The 16,287-nt window shown below is 47.1% G+C and overlaps 1 protein-coding gene across 3 annotated transcripts in view; it reads right to left on the bottom strand.

Annotated features, from left to right (window-relative positions):
• The window catches only part of LOC138468363 (cullin-9-like), a 1,322,368-nt gene that overhangs the window by 403,298 nt on the left and 902,783 nt on the right, over positions 1-16,287 (bottom strand). The window lies entirely within an intron of this gene.

Raw genomic sequence — 16,287 nt, 5'->3', positions numbered from 1 at the left:
CAACGGTACAGGGACTTTGTTGCAGGCCTTCTGGCCGAAAGCAACACCTCCATCACGTCTTCAGGGAGGTCCCAATCCTTATACCTCAACCTTTCAGAAGCCAAGCATGAAGGTTGAGAGACTTGGCCTACGGATGGAGAACCTGACCCCCCCCTCCCGTGAAAGCAGATCGTCTTGGTAGGGAAGACGGCGTGGAGGGCAAATGGACATGTCGAGAAGGTCCAGGTACCACGTTCTCCTGGCCCATGCCAGAGCAATGAGGATCATTCGGGAACCGAACCTCCGTAACCTCCGCAGCACTTGCGGAATGACGGGGACGGGAGGAAACGTGTACAGCAGTGGGAAGGACCCCTCCACTACGAACGCGTCCCCTAAGGCTCCTCTTGGAGGAAATTCTCGCAAGCAGAATCTTTCGCACTTCCGGTTGACAATGGTGGCGAAGAGATCCACTTGTGGGGTCCCCCAAAGGGCGAAGATCTCCAGTAGAATCTCCTGAGCCAGCTCCCACTCGTGAGAGACCGTGCTCTGCCTGCTCAGATGAACTGCCGAGATCGAAATCTCCTGCTGGATGGCCCAGAACCAGAGCTGTATCGCCTCTCTGCCAAGAGGGAGAGACCCTGCCCCAGCTTTTTGTTGAGGTAGTGCATGGCCACTGTATTGTCCGTCAGAATCAGGACATTCTTCCCCCGCACAGACGGCAGAAAAGCCTTCAGGGCTAGCCTGACGGCCCTCAGCTCCAACAGATTGATATGGAGTCTGAACTCCGACGGAGACCAACGACCGTTGACTGTCAACTCGTTGGCATGAGCTCCCCATCCCGTGAGGGATGCGTCCGTCACCATCGTCACCTCCGGCCAGGGTAGCCAAAATGGAGCCCCCTTCATCAGATTGCCTTCGACGGCCCACCACAGAAGATCGTGGCCGACCGAGGGCGGCACCTGAACGGGATCCGACATCCTGCCGGAGGACTGTGACCACTGCATCTTGAGAGCCCACAGCAGAGATCTCATCCGCAGCCTGGCATCTGGCACCAGGAGAATGTAGGATGCCATGAGGCCGAGCAACCTCAAGAACTCGAACGCCGGGAGACTCTGGGCATGTTGAAACTTGTGCACCATATGCAGATTGTGAGAAGCCCTCACCTGGGGAGGCAAAAACAGCCCCAGGGATGTGTCGAGAACTGCTCCGATGTACTGGAGCCGCTGGGTAGGTGTCAAGTGGGACTTCTTAAAGTTGAGGGAGAAGCCCAGCCTGTGAAGGGAGTGGCAGGTGACTGATAGATGATCCAGGACTTGCTCAGGAGAGCGTGCCCTGATCAACCAATCGTCCAGGTAGGGGTAGATGTGAATCCCGCCTTTCCTGAGATACGCTGCCACCACGAACTTGGTGAAGACCCTCGGGCAGAGGTCAATCCGAACGGCAGGACCCGAAACTGAAAGTGTGAGTCGTCAACCGCGAACCTCAGGTACTTCTTGTGCTTGGGATGAATCGGCACATGAAAGTAAGCGTCCTTGAGGTCGAGAGACACCAACCAGTCCTGAAGTTGAAGGGCCTGGAGGACTTGAGAGAGAGTAACCATCTTGAACTTGTCCTTCCTGAGGAGCTTGTTCAAACCATGCAAGTCCATGATGGGTCTCAATCCCCCGTCTTTTTACGGGATCAAAAAATATGGGGCATACCATCCCTTGTTCCTCTCCGCTACAGGCACCAGTTCTATGGCGCCTTTCTCCAGCAGGGATTTGATTTCCTGCGCAAGGAGCGGATCCGGACTCTTCAAAGAGAGATTCCCTGGTGGACTGTCGTGAGGCATCTGCCGGAAAGGAAGACAGTAGCCGTGGGCTATGATCTCCAGAACCCACACATCTGAAGTAATGGCACGCCATTCTATAAGATGCTGCGCCAGCCTTCTCCCAACCGGCGAACCATAGGACATGGCCTCATGACTGAGCTGAAGTGGCTGCGGCAGTGCCTGAGGGCAAGGAGGCAACTGCCCGAACGGCTTTGGCACCTCGAGTACCTTGTTTTCCACCTCTGTTACTCCTACGTTGGCCCCTTTGACTAGCAGCTCCCCTCCATCAACCAAAGGTCGAGTAGTATCGAAAGGAACCCCTCCTCCATTGCTGTCCCCTAGGACGAAAAGGCGGAGGTTGGCGAACTGCAGCGCTCAATGACTTTGCTGCAGCTTTGGAAGTCTGCAACCTCTCAAGGCTCTCGTCAGCCTTGCTGCCAAAAAGATGGTCACCATCAGAGGGCATGTTGAGAAGCCGGGCTTGTACATCCGGAGCAAACCCTGACTTCCGCAACCACGCAAATCTGCGCATCACGGTGCTCGCCGCCATGGACCGGCTGACACAGTCTGCCACGTCCAGACCCGACTGAACGGATTTACACATGGCATCCTTGCCATCCTGTACAAGGGCAAGAAAGCCATCCCGTTCCTCCCCTTCGGGAATATGTTCAGCCGCCAAAGAAACACAATTACACAGAGTGTGAGTAGGGTGCGAGGACAAGTAGCCGGATTTGCCACTGGCTAGGCGGTATTTTTTCAGCAACTACTTACCCACTGCCGGGAGACTCTACGGAGCAGTCCAAGCTGCCGCCACCCTTCTTTGCAAGGCCATATGGAATGGCAGTACTGGGTCAGTTGGTGGACCTTGGTCCAAGATATCTATCAGGTCATCCTGCAGAAAATCCACTGGTGGCGCAGACCACCCCAAGTACTCCGTCACCCTCGACATGAGACACCGGTACGAGGACTAGGCGTGCGTGCCAGGCTCAGGTCTACCAAACTCAACCTCCGGAGAGGTGTCCAGACCACTGGTGTCGTGCAAAGACTGACGCAGGTCTTCCATCTGGCTATGACCAGAAAATAGTTTGTCAGGAACCTCATAAGGAACCAAACCTTCATCAGACCCTTCATCCACCTCAGAAATATAATCCAGAGGCTGGAACGAATCCCTGGATGAGGGCACAGAAAAAGGCACAAACACATATTTCGATCTGGCCTGGGCCTTCCTCTGGGTTTCCGCCGGTACCCGGGGCACGTCCGATAAAGCCTCCTCAAAAGGAGTTGACGGAATCGGCATCGAGGTCGAGGTCGAGCGTGGCACTGATGGCTTCGACACAGGTTTCGAGGGCGGTGGCCCGAGCGTGTCCTTAGATGGCCCCGGCGCCGATGGAGTCGATGGCTTCCTCGGAGGCGGAGCCTCGAGAGAGTCCCTTGACGGACTTGGCACCGACGTCTTCTTAGAAGACCTCATAGGCTCCGACGGTCTCAAGGGCGTCAAGGAGCGGGACCTGCAGCGGGCATGGCTAGAGCGATCCACCTTGTCCGATCGGGACCTCGCCAGCTCCCGATCATCGCGCGAGCCTGAATGCGTGCGAGCGGTGGCCCTAGCACGTTCCCTGCCAGCTTCTCTCAAAGGCGCGGACGGAACAGATTCAAAAATCGCCATCATCTCCTTACGAAATGTATCCCATTCCGCAGGAGAGGAATGCTTGTTGGGACAACCAACCCCCCGTCGGGCGGAGTCTTCGAGCGACCAGTGATGGCGCTTCCGCGAGTGCCTCGAAGAGGCAGAGTAATGGTCGGAACCACTCCGGGACCAAGACCCCCTTGACTTAAGCTGACGCACAGTCGCCCCTCGAATAGTCGGTCGAAAGCCCCGCAGATTTTGACTTTCCGGGTTTCGAAACCCTATCTAGAGATGGCTTCTTCTTCCGCTCCTGCAAGGCCTTCAACGTTAACGACTGGCAATCGTCAGTCATCGGTGGCGTGGTCCTCACCGAGGCACCAGAGGCAGATGTTGTGCGGGTCCGTAAGCGATATCTTGGAACCGCAGTCCCGACAATTCTTGAATCCCGACCGCGGGGTAGAAGACGACGAAGACATGATATCTTCACAAACAACCAAGTTTGAAGAACCGATAGAAACAGAAGAACCGAGGCGCGCCGAGATCTCCCAAGCGAACACGTTCGCGGAAAAAACGGAACTGAGGCTACGGGCATTGTGCGTCCTACTTACAACATCCGGTGACGTCAGCTCGCCCTCGAGGACAGCGTATCAAAGTCATCGACGCAGGACATTTTCTGAAGCAGCAAAGCTGTGGTGATTACCTGTCAAAGATGTGGAATATGTCGGAGAAACCAATCCCCTCGAAAGGGGGATGACAATTTGAGTGTCATCGGCGTAGTTAGAAAACTCAATGCCATTGTCCAGGAAATCCAAAAACAGCACTGTAAACATATTATAAAATATGGGGGAAAAGACAAGCTCCCTGAGGTACTCCTTGGGCCAGCTCTTTAGGATTAGCATCGGCAAGGGCACTACTCACCCTCTGCTGACAACCCGCAAGGAACGATTTGAACCACTGGGCTGCCGACGTGATAAAACCTGCTACCTCCTCCAACCTGGTGACCAAAGCTGTGTTGTCCACAAGTTCGAAGGCGGCAGACAGGTCCAGAAGCATTAACATGCTAGTATTTCCCTGATCCATATGCCGGTAAACTCTGGACTTTAGGTCCAGCAAAGCCGTCTCCGTCCTGTGCCTTTCTCCGAATCCTGATTGCCTCTGGTTCAATATGTTACAGGATCTCAGATGGGCGAGCACTTGCATATACGCCACGCAGTGGAGTAACCCATGAGTTTTTAAAGCACACAACAGTCTCTGAATGAAGCATTCACAAACATACATAGAGTAGTGATTGGAGCGGCGGAACGTGCTTTAATAGCTAGAGCAGAGCATATGTTGCCCTTGCAATTTGACGGTTTAAGTTTCTCTACAATCAGTGCGAGTTCATCTTCACATATGGGCTTACAAGTAAATCGCTCTTCTGACTTCCATTTCTTATGTATCAAACTAATAGTGTCGGAGTCTTTACAAGTAATAGTTTTATTGGATAGCATGATCCCATCTTTAATTTTATTAAGTTTAGAGTCCAGGGCCTCTTGTACTAAGTTACACCAGTTAGCATCTCTGATCATTATATCTGCGTTATTTTTTGTCATTTCCAGCTCCTTAAGAATTTAAAAAGCTCCTTGGGGTGGGATTGTGCCTTAGTTGTACGATCATCTAAATAGGCTTTTTTAGCCACAATGAAAGCCTTTTTATAGCTTTTTACAAGTGTTTTTATAAACTTCTTTTATCCAAATCTGTTAATGAGCTTTTCCATTTATACAAAGCTTTGATTTTTTTTACTTTTAAGATCTTGCAGATCAGAGGAGAACCAAGAATTGGTCTCTCTTTGTAGAACCTTATTTCACCAGGACGCTAAGGTGTTCACTGCTTTCTGCAAAGTGTCTTGATAGATGTCTGTAATTTCGTCTACTGAACATTCATTGTTCAACTTCTGCTGCATTGCAATGAGCCATGGATCCAAAGCTTCGGGTGTCCATTTGTTTAGATTTCTGCAGTGAATTATGCTTGTAGTTAGTTTCTTCTTGTTATTTTCTTTTCAGAAATGATTTGAAAATGGAAAATAATGATTGGCCTAAGAACAAGGGCTTACAGTCTGATTGGTGGGTATGATGTTATGTCCAACTAACCAAGAGAATTACCTTTCACATGAGCAGGTACCTTGACAAATTTAAAGAAACCAAGGTTAGTGAAAGCCCTATCAAGAGATTTAGCTTGCACATCATTTCTATCACCTAACCAGTAATTAAAACCCCCAAGAAGCAAAACTTTGGAGGATGGTTTTAAAAAGGTCAGATATTTGACTGGTAAAATTCTTCATATGAGTAGGAAGTCGGTATAAAAGTATGATATTCATAGAGCATTGAGCATGTAATCTTATTTTAATATGGAGGAAGTCACAGTTATCTATACCAAAGGAATCGACTCTCCATACATCCAGGGAGTCTTTGAATATTATTGCTACTCCTCCACCTTTACCTTCCTGTCTATCCTGACAAAATATATTCTAGCCTTCAGGTATGGCCAGGGCAAGAATGGGTCCTGCCGCTATGCGATTCCAAGTTTCCGTTAAGGCACATAAATCAATATTCTGTGTGAAAATATAGGTGGAGACATCTAGCGCATGTTTCAAAAGAGATTGTGTATTAAGTAATACGCATTTTAAGTTATAAGTAGTATTAGACTTACTCTCAGTAGGGGGCATAGTCGTTATATAACTCACATTAGCAATGTTGCCCTTGCAATTAGTTTGCTCTTTAAAACATGCAGCAGAATATCCTACAGGACCTGTCTGAACAATGATGTCCTCTGATGCAGCAGAGACATTTTTCAATATGCCCTCATCCATATGAATGCTTTTTCTAGTTGTGTGTTCTATGACCACGGTATTTGTCTGCTGACCGGTCTCAGGACTATGCACCTTATATAAGTTATGCAGGCATGGGCTGGATTCTGCTGCCATTTCCAGAAATTGGGCTGTTCTCCGCTCGGACTGTGCTTTTTCTTTTGCAATCATGGCAAAGATAGCAGAAGAACTCATGTTGCTTACCTGTATTTGGACACCAACAGCAGTAAAAAATGCCCCGTAGTCTCTGGAGCGCCACGGACCAGCACAGACCGGCTTGGCTCTTTGGCGTGGCGCATTCGCGCCGGGTTAGAAGCTAAATACGCTGAACTACAAAGAATGGGAAGTGTAGTTCAGCGTGTTGAGTGGGTGCGGGGTCACCAAAATACTCTGATTCAAATCGCACAACACTACCAATGCAAAAGCTGTTGGCAGTGGCAAAAAGTAAATGGACAGCCTGGCCGGGGGAACCAGAACCTACTGAGCTGTTAAAACTGTGGTACAAGTTGGAGGACGGCAGGCGCCCGGTCTCCCGAGTGTATGGATGCTTGCTGAGTGCAGTCAGCGCACGGAATTTACAATTAAAAGCACTGTAGAAGGCGGATCTGGGGCAGGATTTCAGTGGCACCCAATGAGGCATTGTTTTTGTCACGAAGGTTTCGCGTAATGCAAGGTTCCTCTTACAACTTCATAGAACATATATGACACCCAGTTGAGTGGCTAGATTACACCATACTGTGTCTCCTGCCTGCCCATTGTGTGGTGCGGATGGGGCAGACATAATTATTATGCTCTGGAACTGTATGCAAGTGCAAGTTTTTGGTACAAGATAAAGATAGCATGTGTTGGCGCTTGGGGTCAAATGTTAGCGCTGGGAACCGGCTGAATATTTGCTGGGTGCATAACCCAGGCCGGAAAAATATAGACGTGGTTAAATGTATGGATTTGGCGCCTGTATTGGCTAAATGACGTATAGCAATGACCTGAAGACAGAAGGGGGGACCACAATATTCTTTATGGTATGACTTTGCGCGTTGGAGTGTGGCAGAGACCCCTGCCTGGTATAGGGCTCTGAGAAGTGGTACTCGGGCACACACCCATAGAGAATGTTGAGGTATGGAATACTATTCTCCTGGCGATGTTCCACCCGTCAGATGACAAACCGATGTGATTATTGGATTACTGTGTTATGATTGTTCATTTATGTAACGGGGCTCATACGTATACGCTTTGTTGAATCGTTACTGCTCACTTGCTAGTAATGACATTTTTATCAGGATGGCCATTGGGCGTGGGTGTGAATCAGGTACGAACTGTTCTAGCCCAGGAAACCCGGAATTGCCTCGTTTATGGTTTATGTTTTACAAGGGTATATTCTTTCTGTACACCGTTATGATTTATCCTTTACCTGCGATGCAATTGATAGGTTTCTGTTTTGTTGCTACTATGATGCAGACTGAGGATTCTATACTGTGATTGCATTTACCAATAAACAGAGTTTAAGATAAATAGAGAACATTCTAGAATGAACACTGGTTAATTTCAAATGATATGGCGTCTATTTAACTGTGGAACTGATTAAGTGACTTATCAAGCTCATGGTGCATCCAATGTCGAATCACCTTGTATCGTTGCTAAGTAAGAGTTTCATAACAATGATGCATCTTCCTGACCTTTATCAACGCCAGAACCTTTTGCTTTGACAATGGTAACTATTTTACCTTGTCACTAGGTAAAGGGTGTTAGGGAGAATTCTCATTTATGGCTAATTTCCCTCACCTAGTGTGTCCCCCAGCAGCTTTGCTGGACTTCTGGAGTTTCTTTTTTTCCACTTGGTAAGAGTGTGAGCTTTTCCCCCACTCTTACCTATGTTTTGCCATGTGTATTTCTCTTTTTTTATGATTGTGGACTCTGAAGTACACCACTTCAGTAGCCCCCCTTCTTTCTGTGTGTCTGTGATAGAGAACCTGTAGTAGCGGACAGGTTATCGAGAAATGATAAAGAACAAAACGGTACAAAGGGGCAGACCTCACATATCACAGCAGGTGAAATGATTGCTACAGTAACGACACGGACTACAACTCCCAGAAGGCCTCAACAGATGCATTTTTTAAATAAAAGCCAACAACAGGGAAAAGAAAACAGGGAAAGAAGGAGGGAATCCACATTTCCTTATATGAATAGACTCTCCCAGTTAAGGGTGAAAACTAACGCTGATTCAGAGTGTGTGAAGAAGGAAGGAGGGGAATTAGCATCGCCTGTACTGCGCCCAGAGGCAGCACCTGTGATTAATTGCTGGGGAGGAGGAAGAGTGGCCCAAGGGTTTAAAGCTGCACTAAACACCTCAACGTGTGTCTCATTTTGCAGGAGTGGAAGGCGACGGCTGGCGTGGATTCCGAGTGGGAAGAGACCAGCTCACAACACCGGTGGGCTTATTAGAGGAAGAAGGGCACTCCGCAGGACGAACCCTTATCGAGACGGCAGGCAACACTATGCACAGAGCAGAGCACAGTCAAAACGAGATGGACTGCTCACAAGGTGATAAAAATACTGGAGTTTGAGTTTTTCCTTTCACTTCAAGGACGGCAAGAAGACTGGAGGAACTTTATATGACGAACTCTCTCTAACGGGGTGCTCAGTCGAGTGTGTGTAGGAAACCGCTCAGCACGGCCCGAACGAAGTTTTCTTAGAGGTAAACCTGAACCTATGATTACGGTCACGTTTTAAAAAAAGGATTCTGAGAAGCCTGGTTGGCACTGTTCATTTCGAATTGAGACTTTTGCATAACCTCCCTTTTTGCAACTTGAAGTACTGTTGAGAAATAAATATCATTTGTCAAATACTCTGGTGTCTCCGGCTCACTACTTAACAGTGTCACACAGCACCTTCAGTGCCGTGGCACAGGGTTGTCTTTGAGACTCACCCGACTCCATTTCTGAGGCTGACTACAGTCCCCCAGAAAAGGGTAAAGTTGCCATTAACTTTACTTAGTCAATCTACCACAGATCCAGTACACCCCATCTTTCATGGAGTACTGGAAAGGGTTAATTTGTATCCCTTTTTATCTGTACTTCCTAGAGCATTGTTTCGCTCTTTTAACATTTAGACTTGGCTGGTGGCAGTGGTATCTACCCTAACTTTCCTAACGCGATTATATTAGATAAACGTGGTATTGTTATTGGCTATTATATTAGCCTCGAACATAAACCCGCTGGACCAAATCGTCTCCCTTTTGGCTCTGGTTGTGTTTATTCGCCATTTCTTTTTGTTAAAGTCCTTCTTGTGTTTTACTTTGCGCGGCAAACTTGGTTTGCCTTCTTTGTTCACCGCCTTTTGGCGGGCTTCTGCTCAGTGTTAGGGAGAATTCTCTTTTTAGGCTCAATTTCCTAACCTAGTGAGACCCCCAGCAGCTTTGCTGGATTTCTGGAGTTTGTTTTTTTCTCCTGCCAAGAGTGAGACTCTTTTTCCTCACACTCTTGGACATGATTTGTGGTATTCCTTTGAATGTTAATGTGTTTTATGGGCTATGGGGTCCTTTACTCCATAGGGTCTCATGTGTTTTTACTATGTGTGTTACACATCACCCTCCGTGCAGTAACACAGGGGTGTCATAGTGACACCCCACCATAGACTCCATACCCTGGGACTGACTACTGTCTCCCAGGGCATGTAAAGTCACCATTGGCTTTACTAGTCTCAAATTATTAACAGAAACCAGTACAAACCATCATATTGTGGACGTACTGGTCGGGGCAATTCGATTGCCCCGGGGTCTGTTAGTCGAGGGGGCACGTTTCCGTCCCCCCTGATCGAGTTTTGGCTGGTGGCAGTGGATACTACTTTTTATATTCGACCGCGAATAGATTCCTATGGGATTTTCCCATTGTTCGAGGCTACCAAATTTAATTATTTAATTCTCATAGCCTCAAACATACCGCCGGTTTAGTTAATTAATATTAATTCGCCGGTTGGTATTTTTTGCCAGGACTCGATTCTAAAATGGCGTTTGTGTTCTCTTCTGTGACTCCAACCCAAGTCGAGTTTTTGTTCCACTTTTTGGCGGGCTTCTCCACAGAAGCCTCCAAAAGTGGTGCCACTCTGTCTGGGTACCACAGGGAGTGTGGGAGGGGGTTTAGGCACCCTGGACTGAGTTACCTTGGTAACTCAAGTCGCACTCTTGTGTGATTGGCCCAAGTGGTGAGCTGGCCGGCTCACCACTTAGCATGTTTGATTGACAGCTAGGCTGAGTGAATGGGGTATGCTGCATAAAAGCAGGGTTTTGGGGACTGGAACTACAGAAGTCGCCACAGGACCTGAGAATCCGACGAGGGAGAAGCTGAGCCAACCTACCATGACGACACCACCGGTGGAGGCCTGCGGAACCGACTCATCACTTCCCGACGACAGAGAAGATCTCCCGGCTGGAGAGGCTTCTTCCCCTGACTGGTGGGCACAACCAGTTTACCTTCTTCTCTTCGCACCCCAGACCGGCTAGTTGTCAAATTGCCCGTGACAAGCACCCCGGCAACCGGATAGCCACTTACCACTGGGCCGCGAACTAAAGAACCGCTCCTTTTACCTGAGAAACTCCGTGGCTGGTTTCTTCCCTGGCAGTGCAACAGACTCCTGTCTTCCTCCCCGACGAGATCCTCTCTTCCCCCGGACGAAGCACTGACTTGCATCCGCTGCCAGGAACAACTGCCCCCGCTGGAGTATTCTCACCACTTTAAGGTACCATGTCCGCCAGGCCTCCCTTTCTAAAGATTGCTACAAGGTAATAATAACCCCTTAACCTTCTGGACTGGGCTGGCCGCCTTGACCCTCTAACTGGTCTCTTTCTTTGGTCCAACTCTTTTTTAACCTTTTCAAGACACTGCAACTGTGTGACCTTGGACACAATTCGTTTGATCCTCTTAAAGTGGATCCGGCCTACTGACTCTAAACTCACAGTATTACTTTGCCTTCTTCTCTTGTGTGTTCGTGGAAAAGTGTTGGGATCTGTTCCAATTTATTCTCTGCTTTTCTCTCCCTTTTTTAAACAAATTATTAGAGTGCCATCTACGTTAAGCGCTCACCGCTGTCTGAAAATAAGTGGGGCTTTACTTAAGACTTGTCTAATATTCTTTTAAGGGAGTGTATATCTTTTAGTGACCGTGTTTTTGAATTACTTACTATTAGTGCCTGTGTGTTTTTCTAGATGTGGTTTTTAAACAATTATATCTCTTTTACACCAAGCTCTGGTCAGTGTTTACTTGTTCTACTATGTTCTTTTGACCTATTGTGAATACTCTGTATACTGCCTAACTCTTCTTGAGGGAAGTCTGACTGCTCAGCCACAGCTACCAAGTGAATCTGTGTGGTACAGACTGCTACCAAGTGGGTTTACTGCCAAACACCTGTAGTCCTAAATCTTTTGCAGTGGTCCCAGAGGGAACTGCACAGGTTTCTGCCTAACACTCAGAAGCCCTCCACCAGGCGCCTGGGTGTCTAGGTGGCTGAATGTGAGGGATGGGTGTAGTCACCCGCTGCACAGGGTATCCTAGGAAACCCAAGTCGCACTGTGCCATGATTGGCTGAGGTGGTTGTCCGGGCTGGACAACCCCCCTGCTGGGTGATTGACAGCCAGGCTGTGTGAATGGGGGTTTTGCGCATAAAAGGCAGGTCTCTTGGGCTAGAAGTCAGAGTCGCCACTGGAACTACAAGGAACCGAAGAGAAGCGGAGAGAACGATGGCTGCTGCAACTATCCTGTCCCGGTGAAGCCCTGCTGCAGTCCTGAGCCATCTACCCTTCAACAACTAAGAGGAGATCCAGTCCGGAGTCTTCTTCTCTTGAGCCTGGTGGGGATAACCAGGTCATCTTCCACAGCCAGAGGATCCTCTTCCATGGTCGAAATCGCTGCACACAGCTGAAGTGGTCCGGATAGCCATTTGAAGAGACTCTCCTGTTTTTAAGGAGCGCACCTTTTATTCGTTGTCGCTGCTGTCAGCTTCATCCCTGTGTGGTGCAGACCCCCTTCAGGCGTCCTCCTTCACAACAAAGCTCCAGGAATCGTGGGTCTGTGGGAAACCAACAGGAACAACTGCCAGGGCACCAGCTGCACCATTGGAATAAGGTACTGTGCTCTGCTTGAGGAAACTGGGTGAACCCCCTTTTCTTCATTTCCAAGGCTTGCCCTTGTCTTCCCTCCTTCTTATAACTTTTGCTTCCGAACATTGACAATATTGAAGTACTCTTGGCTACGTTGAATCGTGAACTATCTGACTGTGTGATCTTCGGCAACAGGCTCCCGGTGTCACTTGACCCTGGCTCCGGCCCTTTGACTTTTGAACTCTTGTCTCTGAATGTTTCTCGATTCTGCCTGCCTAACCATAATATTGCCTGTGATTCTTGCCTCCAACTCCCTCTGGGTATCTCAGGTGCCAAGTGTGTTTTTGCCCCGGTAGCATTTCATGTCACGGATACGCATTTATTTAGTAGACCGAACTGTCAAAAAGTGATTGCAATCGTATTCACGGTAACGTGTTTTGTTCATAACACTGGTTCATTCAAACACAGGGTACTTACCTTGAGACATACTGTACAAAGTGAATTGGTTAGTTGTAGTACATTTGACGAGTGGTTTGTGTTTAAGTTTAATAGAAATGTTGTGTTTATAACGAATGGTTTAAAAATAAATGTACCATTAATTTCTCTTTCATGTACTTGGGCGACCTACAGTTCCCAAGTAGTAAACAGGGATTTTCAACCCCCTTTACATTTTATATAGTGAGCCAGCACACCCTATCTTATGTGGAGTGCTGGGGGGATACAATGTATGCCCTTTCTTACTTATCTGGAAACATTTTGTTACAATTTCAAGTTTTCTTGAATGGCGGCGGCAGTGTAACTATTTTTTGTGACTTTAGTTGTCATTGCTCACAGGCTGTTAATTCAGCCTTAGTATTGCACAGAAGGGGCATCATTTTGCAAAAATGATGGGCTCCTTCTTTCTCTGCCATTTCTTGTGTGATTGCTGTTTCTGAGGTCTTCACCCTGCCATTCTGGGTGGGAACAGCCACAGTGGCTGTTTTGTCTTCGGCAAGAATCCTGTGGATGCCCCGCTCAGGCTCGAGTGTGTCTGGAAAGGCAGGAAGCGAGGGACGAGTCCAAACCTCTGCAGCCCTTTGTCTTTCACCTTGCCTAAAAGGAACACACTCCCAGTTTGGGGTGGGCTGGCTGTCCTGATTGGACAGTCAGACCGCTCCTTGCTGTACAATGCAGGGAGAGAATGCAAAGTTGTGCTGTAGTTCCTGATATAAACTCTGAACCTGGAAGCTGCCGACAAGTCGACCACTAGAGCTGCAACTGAAGAGGAAGATTAAGAAACTACGGTCATACCCATTTCCAGCAGAGAGCCTGCTGTGTAACCAGAGCCTGCTGTTACCCTTCCTTTCAATCGACCTGGGTATCCCGGAAAAAGGACGTCCCGACCCAGAGCCTGGTGGGATCCACTAGACTCAAGAAAACCTGCATTTTGTGCCATCCCACATCGTGCTGTGACCTTGCAGGGCTGAAATACCCCAATACCCTGGGACCTCGAGCCATTGTGCTGTGCATGGTACTACGAATTACGAATACAGCTGAAACTTTGGCGACATCCAGCTGGACCTCCAGGGACGTGATTCCAGTCCTTGAAGTCCCCTCACCAGAGTGCTGGACCAGATTAGAGACGAGAATACAACCTGCGATATTCAGTCTTCTCCTTGCTCCTGGAAAGGTCGCCAAAACCACAAAGAAACTCTTGCCTGGAGCCTTCTTCGTTGATCCCTGCTGCAAAATCCCTTCCATTGTCCTGTCTTCCATCTACATGACAAAGAAATCCATCGACCAGGATTTTGGCTGCAGATCCTGAAGTCTCCCCTGCTGCAACTCTTCTTTCATGCTGAGGTACTGTGTTGGCTGGGAAATTTACCTACCTTAAGCCTTTGTGATTCCTGTGTAGCTTTGGGGTGTTTGTGATTGCGAGTCCTCTCATCCAGTTCACACAGGCCCACTACTGGAATCCTCCTAGGGTGTTATCTCAGAAGTCCGTGGACGCTAACTTTAAAGTGAACTAATTACTTGTTTGAACAGTCTTCCAAAGGAACTCTGACTTTTTTTGCAACAGAACCCTATCTCTGCCTGCCTACAGCTGGCACCTTTACCCCCAGGGTCCCTCATCTGCCTCTGAGTGAACTCATACCATAGACTAGGGAAGGACTGGGTAGGTAAAGGATTCTATCCTGAAAAGAATAAGTGTTTGAAAAGTACTTATTTGTGAAAGAGGTAGTTGGTAACTCTAGCTCTGAGCAGTTACAAATGTTCTTACTTACCTTGAATGTGTGTTGTGCCATTCTGAAAAGTGTATGTAAGGTTATTTTACTCGGCTGTGAATTGGTTATGCCTCTTTCACAAAAGTAATGCTGTTGGCTTCTCAAACAATTTCTTTCACTGAATAGGTGTATATGTTTCCTAACTGGGTTTTGCTTCCCCTAACTTGCTGGGTAGTCTGTTTAGAATAAGTCTGCTTTAGGTTTTACCTACCTGGAATAACATTAAGTCATTCATACAGTGTAACATTGGGTTTTGCTTTCCCTGGTCTGTCTTATACAGACGCTGAAACAGTCTTTGGTTTATTCCTACCTTTAAGTTGCTGATATCTCTTTTGAAAAGTATATAGGTTTTGCTTGCATTGAGTCGTTGTGTGCCATCCTGAAATACGTTACAAAGTTATTGCATAATGTTATGTCCCACTGACCTGAAAAGCAACTGTAATAGCACATTACAACACTAGGTTTTACCTACCTAGAATAGCTGTGTGCCATTCTTAAAACGTGTTCTGTGGGTGTAGCTGACCTTGGTCTGCCTGGTGAAATCCTAAATTAGTGTATAAAGTTCTTGCTTAACTTAGTTTGTATTCCACCGAACTGAAAAGCAACTGTAAATTCCACCACAAGGTCTTACTCACCTAGAATAACTTGTTTATCATAAATGTAGTTAGAGATATATTCTGTTCCTTGAATCTGTGTTCCACTATTCAGAAATGTATCTTGGTAACAGGGTTGGTTGATTATGTGCTTGCTTTGCTGAGTGTCACTGAATTACTGACAGGTTCTACAAACTAACTATTGGTTTTACTCCACATGAATATTAAACTTGTAGAAGGTTTGACTTCCCTAGAATTACTGTTAGGTATTCGGAAGAAGGTTTATGCTTTGGTCTGTGTACCTTCAAGCATTGTGGTGTGTTTTTAAGAACGTGTTTATGACTATGACCAAATGCTACCCCAAGACTTAACTTGGCCTACTTGTATTTATAATAAACCTTTATTTTGTATGATACTTCTGGTTGTCAGTGTTCCTATTGAATCCTTGGTATACTAGAGGTTCAGTGTACTTGCCTACAGCCCTCCCTCCTAAGATAAGCCTAGCTGCTCCGTCTACACTACCATATACTCAGGTGGTACAGCCTTATACTAAGAGTGGAATCTTGTACTGTCTCAGTTGAATGGTTTTGCTAAGCCCTTAGTTGGACTTCAGAAAAACTGTTCTAACAATCGTATAACATTGCGAAATGCTATCTCTGATCAGCTACTGAACAGTTTTTTGCTATTAATTTCAGAAACTTTAAAGAATTTGTACCATTAATGAAGATATTGTTATCTTGAAACACGTTGGGTTTTATATAAAATCACATGAATTTGTGACAACGAAAGAGAATTAAGAGTTTCATTATGATGTTACGTGATACAAGTTCTCTAAATGAATTTTCTTTAGTTTAATCCACTACAGGATATTTAAGTTTGGCTTTCTTTGGCTCATGATAGTGTGCAGGGGACTTGAGTTCCCACACATTGGAAACTTTTTCTGTTGCTTGTATAGGTACAGTCCATGTGCCAGTACTGCCTTCTCCCCTGCACCTGAAGATACATACTTAGTCACTTAATAAGTTTAAGTTCCTTATGCAAAGTATAATAACAAGGAGTGCATGGGGTGTCCAATATTTAT

This window comes from Ambystoma mexicanum, chromosome 4q, assembly GCF_040938575.1.
Source record: "Ambystoma mexicanum isolate Mex_15411 chromosome 4q, UKY_AmexF1_1, whole genome shotgun sequence".
Lineage (NCBI taxonomy): Eukaryota > Metazoa > Chordata > Amphibia > Caudata > Ambystomatidae > Ambystoma > Ambystoma mexicanum.
Note: the sequence above shows the minus strand (reverse complement) of the source record. Positions and strands in the feature narration are given on the sequence as shown.